Genomic DNA, 7500 nt, shown 5'->3' on the forward strand with positions numbered 1-7500 from the left:
ATATATATATATATATATATATATATATATATATATATATATATATATATATATATATATATGTAAGTATATATATATATATATATATATATATATATATATATATATATATATATATATATATATATATATATATATATAGATATATGTATTTAAATATATATATATATATATATATATATATATATATATATATATATATATATATATATATATATATATATATATCTCATCCAAGTAGATATCGATACATTTAGGGTTGTGGTAGCCGGGTGGTAGCATCCTTGCCTGGTGATTTCCAGACTGGGATTCGAGTCCCGCTCAAACTCATTAGTTCCTTTGGTCTCTGTAACCTCACCACTTGATACCATATAAATAAAGGACAAAATGATGTTGAATATCAAGGAGGAAAAAGGGGGCCAGCTGTAAAAGGCTTTCCATCTTGTTTACCTATTCTCTGAAATTCCCAGCCTGATTTTTATTGAAATAATACTATCATACATTATGTGAAAATATATCCAAGCCTCATATCTTCAAATCTTGATAAAGTTGATCAAATTACCTTTAAGTACATTCAATTGCTAATCTGCCTAACGAACAGCGTGAAGATCTCTATGGACTTTATTCATTGTATACTTATGTAGTTAACTTTATTCACAATGTCATGTATGTAGATAGCCGAAACATTACACAATCCCTTTTGCCACAGGCACTGTTGCCTACATTTGTTTTAACGGTGATCGAAGTATATATATATATATATATATATATATATATATATATATATATATATATATATATATATATATATATATATATATATATATATATATATATATATATGTATACTTCGATCACTGTTACAATAAATGTACACTGCCTCTGGCAAAAGGAATTCCGAGCGCACTTCGCATTGTTGTCTTCGTGTTAAAGGACCGAGAAGCCTCGTGTTCCTCAAAAGAGGCCATTCCCATTCCTCTGGACTCCCATTTTCGTGGTCTACTAAAGTAGCATGGCCACTTATCTTTTCTCTGCATACATACTACACAGGCCCTCCCCCTTCCTAAGCCCTTCCGGGTACTTCTTCATCTTCTTCTTCCACATTATTCTTAAACAGGCCATTTCTCAGTTTCCCATCGCTCCCTGGCAGCAGTTTCGATATAAAGGGAGCTAGTAAGAATATGTTTACATGGCCTCGTCCCTCGGATACATTTCTTTGGATTGAAGAACCTTAGTTATTCTTCGATGTATACAAATGATGAAACTCACTTTCATTTCTCTATACACAAAAGAAGTATGAATTTTTCTGTGGCCGCATAAATATAATTTTGTATATGTTTATGTTCAAAATATTACAAAAGGGAATATTGCTATGTTTTAGCGTTATATGGAATAGAGATAGGACAAAATGGGTTATGATCTCTGCAACTGTTGATCCGACAAAGCATAAAATAGCTTGGAAGGTTTAGTTTCTTAAAAGGAGTTTGAGTATTTAAAAAAAGATAATTTAGTGATAATCTTCCCTCTCAGTAATTATCTGTAAACAATCTCTTGTGAGCAAGCAACCAACAGACAGACGCCAGGTTCCAATTCCATTACATCCTTTTATATTAGTGACTTAATTGCATTTTGATATTCTGTCTCCAAAAAGAAGTTTTAAGACGAAATTATTCTTTTCAAAAGAGGTTCAAATGAAACTATATTTAATATGCATAGATTACGCCATACCAGCAGTATTTTCGCCATGAATAAAAAGCTACATTGCTGTAAATTGCATTCTTCGTGAATAGAGATTTCTAGTATGAAACTATTATGGTTTTGCCAAGAGGTGTTTAAGGATCATTCGTATTAATACTCAGCATTCAACTTGTCCCGAAATTTTTTCCAAGATTAATGTTAATTAATTTCGTTCTGATGAACATAATGAGAGAGAGAGAGAGAGAGAGAGAGAGAGAGAGAGAGAGAGAGAGAGAGAGAGAGAGAGAGAGAGAGAGAGAGAGAATGTTTATCAGTTTACACTAATATAAATAAACATAAATAATTGGAGCACCAGTATATTCTTGATAAATTTAAGCCTTATGAGTTCCCAAAGCTCACACACACACTCTCTCTCTCTCTCTCTCTCTCTCTCTCTCTCTCTCTCTCTCTCTCTCTCTCTCTCTCTCTCTCTCTCTCTCTCTCTCTCTTGATTTATATCATATGATTTGGTGTAAGCGTCAAATTATGACATGTATCAGACGAGAATCTGAAGTTATTTTTGCTCGTGTGTGTGAATGTATCTTAATAAAATATTTTTCTAAATCTAAGATGTAAATACTCGTGACTCAGATATATAGATACAATCAAAATTAAAGGATGATAATTACATATTCTCTTCTGAGCATGGGCATACACCCATAGGCATGTATGTTTATACATAATTCTGTCAGATGGTTATAAAAGAAAATGATTCGTAACCATAAACCAATGGACAACGTCAGTGTATGCAAAACTGATTCACGAATTTGAAGATTCTTTCTGAGAGAGATATTTACAACATATAAGGGGATAAGGTAATATCAACTTTGGATCATGTCAGCAGCCAAAAGCTCTGGAACCCTCCGAAGTTTGGCCAACAGGCGGATTACCGATGTCGTGCAGTCAACGTCACAGGTTGGTGCACACTCTGAGAGGCGGTATTTAACCTAAGTTTAGATGTTTGAATGTCGAGGGATTTCAGCTCACTGAAGAGGCCCCATCCTTCTTCCCCGATTTCTTTAATGATTTCGACATCACTTATCTCGGTTGCCATGATGCTCTAGCCTGAAGGAGAGGTGGGTCACTCGATTTTCTTCGCTTGTTTTAGTTTATTCCTTTTATTTGCTGCGTAGATCAATGGATGGATTTGTTTGTTACTTTGTTCTCTTCATCAGGTTCCCTTTAGTTTTTATCGATATGGGAATTTCTTTGATGGCTTGTTGGTCAATTGGAAACGTTTCTGCCTCCTTAGTTTTTTTGTAGTGTGTGCAACCTCGCCACCCTTTGAGCTAAAGTTATAGGGTTTGGGTGACCCTACAGGTCTACCTGAGCCATTGCCTGGCGCTCCTTGGTCCTAGCGGAGTGGAAAAGGGTCTTGGGTGCTGATCATATGTATTTAGGGTCAGTCTCTAGGGCATTGCCCTGCTTGTTAGGGCAAAGCCACTGCCCCTTTCCTCTCCCATTGATGAGGGGCCTTTAAACCTTCAATGGAAAGATTTTCAAATCTATAATTGGTGAAATTATTTCCATTGTCTTTATGTTTATTATCTTTCTATAATTATAATAGTAGCACTGATGATAAGGATATCATAGTTGATGCATAGCTATTATTTAATTAGGAACAGTATTCATTAATTATTTTCTGCTATATTGTTATCTAATTAATTCCATTTTCTCGGTCGACGTAGCAGTAATCAATAGAATTTATCTATATAGATGTTAAAGCTTTAAACCTTCCTTATATAAATTGCCTTATGTAATTATCTTATTTAAAATTGTCTTTTACTAACTGCAAAAACACATTTTCCTCTAAAAGCCTCCCAGGCCCCTCAGAAATGAAAAAAAGAGATTATCTAGGAGCAAAATGAATATCATAAGGTTCATTTTATATCAAATTATCATTGTCAAATAAATCAGGATTTTTAGACAATGTATATTTTTTTTTAACTTGGGGGGTTTCTAATTTATCACATCATTGGTCTAAACTCGAACATCAAAATGTCTTTAGATAAAGGTACATTTATCAGTTCAATCGCATTGTCAGATTGTTGTTTAAAGGGGCAAAAGGGTATTTGTACCTAACAATTTTCAAGTAAAAGATAAAGCAGTTAGCCCATGTCAAATCAATTCTGCAACAGCTTCTGCAAAATTCCACTTCACAAACCTAAAGCTAATAGATAAAGACAGAAATTTACGCTCCCAAGTCTCCTTGCAAATCATAAATTTCATATCGAAGAATGTATCGCTATGCAAAAGCTTCAACTTTCAAGGCACAGTGTTAGGTTACTGCGTTATTGCTCGGAAATAACCAGGAATTTATGGCGGAGCGTAAATATCGTGGTATAGCCTTGAGACCTGCTCAGGAACAATTTCTGAGTTCTCCATTTGGCACCTGTTCAAGTTTATCGTTTATTTTCACAGCAATTCTAATAATTGTTTTACAAACAGATGGAGGTATTAAAGGGTTTAAAGATTTAGTTATGATGCTGTGCACCTTTCACTTATAACCTTATATATTTTATATAATCGCTTTTTGTATAGAATTCTACTACTTGCGTAAAAAAAATTATATTAGTCATTGTTATATGATACTTACCCCAAAAAAATTATTTTTAACAGAGATTATCATTTGTATCTATCAAATAAATATCTTTCATTTCTGATATGTAAAACTCAGTCACATAGAAAGCTCACAGTATTTCAATAAATCAATCGACTAGGAAATGAAGATACGAAATTGATCTATGGTCAATAGATTATGTATGTGCATGCTATACACTTCCATTAGCGAAACTTCAAGTTAGCAGGTAAAGAGAGAACTTAATATCCAAAGTCTTCCCGCACATAACTTTCAAATCAGGGCGTGTGTGGCTATGCAAAAGCTTCGCCTAACAAGCAGTTTGGGAACGATGGGTGGTGTTATTTTACTCAATACGTAGCGTTATCGCCTGAGTATAGTCCGGTATTTATGGCAGCACGTAAATTGTTGAGATATGCCTTTCAGACACCAACCTTCCTCACCCCTCCACTTTACCCCCAACAACAATCTTCGACTCCTCAGATCTAGAAGTGTTCAAGTTTGTATTTTATCCTTATAATCACTTCTAATTTGCTGATCACTGGATAGCTTACTTTGATTTTTACACTATATCAATGTATGTATATTTCTATTATTACATCGCTTCACTAATGTAGGAGTATGAATGTTACGTATGTTATTTAACGTTCTATAGCTGAATATTTTGTGTAACATTCCTTAACATGATATTATGAAAAGCTAAAGAAAGTTGTAAGAAGAAGGAAGGAAACAGATGAATGGAATTACAAAATACTGCTGCAAAAATTCCTGATACATAATACATTACACAGACAGTTCTCGACAAAGGCAGCTATAGGAAAAACTAGAAAAATATAAAAAAGAGGAAAAGGTGGTGTGGTGACTATAGGTTTCAGAAGAAAATTCAATGGTTGCGGTTTCGAAAACCAATACTTCCACAACTAGAAACAAAGACGTTGTACTCATAATGTAACAACCCAGGCACATGAAAACTTCTATTTCAAGAGAAGTAAAAGACAGTGTTCACGCTACATGGCTTTCCTTTTTAGTTTCTCTTATTCCTCTTTTTAGGTTCATCTCTCTCTCTCTCTCTCTCTCTCTCTCTCTCTCTCTCTCTCTCTCTCTCTCTCTCTCTCCACTTAAAGATAATCCTGGTACTCTAAAATGGCCCCTGGTTTATGTTCTTATTTTGTGTAATTGAAGAATTGAATTTGATTTGTGCATAGTAATTCCGATTGAGCTTCACTTCAATACGATCAAAGAGATGGAATGTAAAACCATACTAATCCTCTATAGGACAATGTCTCGATATAAATATACGAAGCAAAATGGTTATAAAAAAAAAAAAATAATAATATTCGTAACGGCATTTCATGAAACCTACTGTAAATAGCGGTTGCACGCAGAGAAAACAACCACCTTGTGGGTCTTGTAATGCCGAACAAAAAACCAACAGTGTCTGTTTGTGTATGATGTTTACTGCTCAACCTACAGTGCACTAGTTCATACAATAATCAGTATTACCTCCATCAAAGGGGTTACATTTTCACCTGTTGTTATTTATTTATTCATGTTTGTTTGTTAACAGGATTACAGCAAAACTTCTTCCCTGATTTTCACCAAAATTTTGATAATTGATATGGATTATGTTCCGGAAGAAGCCATTATATCATTGAGGTAATCCGGACTAAGATTGCGATTCTGGTTGTTATTTTTAGTATTACACAGTAAATTCATTCACGTTCAACATATGAAATGGGGAAAGTTTGGTCCGTAGACGTGAGTGGAATGTTGATAATATTAATTGCTAGATGTCTGATATCTGAGATTGCTCTTTCTACTGTTTTTTATTTATTTATTCTTTTTTTTTTCCTTTTTTTTTTTTTTTGCATTGGGTACGCTAAGTTTGTAAAGGGCTTCAATATCAATCTGAGGCGGTCACTGTAGAATTACCAACTACTCTACTCCTTCCACTATGAACGATAGATTTTCCAAGGTGTTATTTCACAAACGACATGTTGATCTAAATAGTATTTACCACATAATGTAACCAATGCCGTAAATGTGTCAAGGGCTTCATTTCTTATGCACTCGTTTTAATAAGTTTTCTAATAGCTAAATTCAGACTGCACACTTTACCATGAAGTTACAAAATTTTTAATTGAGTTTGCACCGCTTACTTAAAGAATTCAACCAAAATATAAGTCATAATTTATCTGAGAATATGAGCGAAATAAATCGTAAGTGATAATGATTCCAGCGTTTATTTTTTTAATCATTATGGAATAGCTGGAAAGCAATTATGAGCTGTTTTTAGTATAGCAACCTATAATATTGGCTTCCATTCGATTCTTATTTTATAAATTTACAAAAGAAAAAAAAAACGTTTCTATCGAGGTCACACAGAACATAATAAGTTATTTGCAATGACGATTTCCTGAGGTCCACTATTTCTTTCCCACTGTAACAGAATATTCACAAATTAATTCTGCAGCAACTACTACTGATCTCCTTATGTAATAATGCTGAAGGTCGAAAAATAATTATGTAGAAATATATTTCATAGTTCAAGCACAGTAATCCATTAATTATCAACAATTCATTAGTGATATATGCGCATGGCATCTAGCTAATGATTTCTCCTGACAGCGGGAATCTAATGTTTGATACTTAGCTCATGGTCTGTCTCGTTTGTTTGGCAAAGTGGATTATCAAATCAATCAAGTGGGTGTTTGATTGAATAGATGATGAAAAGAACGCCGATGACGCCCCTGAATGGCAGTGCCATACTTGCCTTCTGCAATGGGTATTCATATCTGGAAATGAGTAGTCTACTGATGAAAGGGGATGGGAACTATGCTCTCAACAATGCCACCTGAACAAACACATAAATACAAACGTTCAACGCCAAATACCTAAAGATTCTTATTGCTCCGGTGACAATATAAAACTAGCAGGGAATTCCGTCCCTAAAATTCCAACAACATAGGACCCCCCCCCCCCCATTCCCCCGCCAACATAGGGCGGCAATATGACGCCAATAAATAGGGATATTTCGATCTCCCTCGCTGATTTTCCCGTCCCTCCCCCACTTCTAGTCCCGGTACCCCTATGGCAGGGGAAAGGGGATTTCCAAAGCAATATATATCTTGACCCATTGTTATGTTCGAAATAAACGTCTTCACTTTGCGGCTCCATCTTGAATA

The sequence above is a fragment of the Palaemon carinicauda genome, chromosome 11 (genome assembly GCF_036898095.1).
Source record: "Palaemon carinicauda isolate YSFRI2023 chromosome 11, ASM3689809v2, whole genome shotgun sequence".
Classification (NCBI taxonomy): Eukaryota; Metazoa; Arthropoda; class Malacostraca; order Decapoda; family Palaemonidae; genus Palaemon; species Palaemon carinicauda.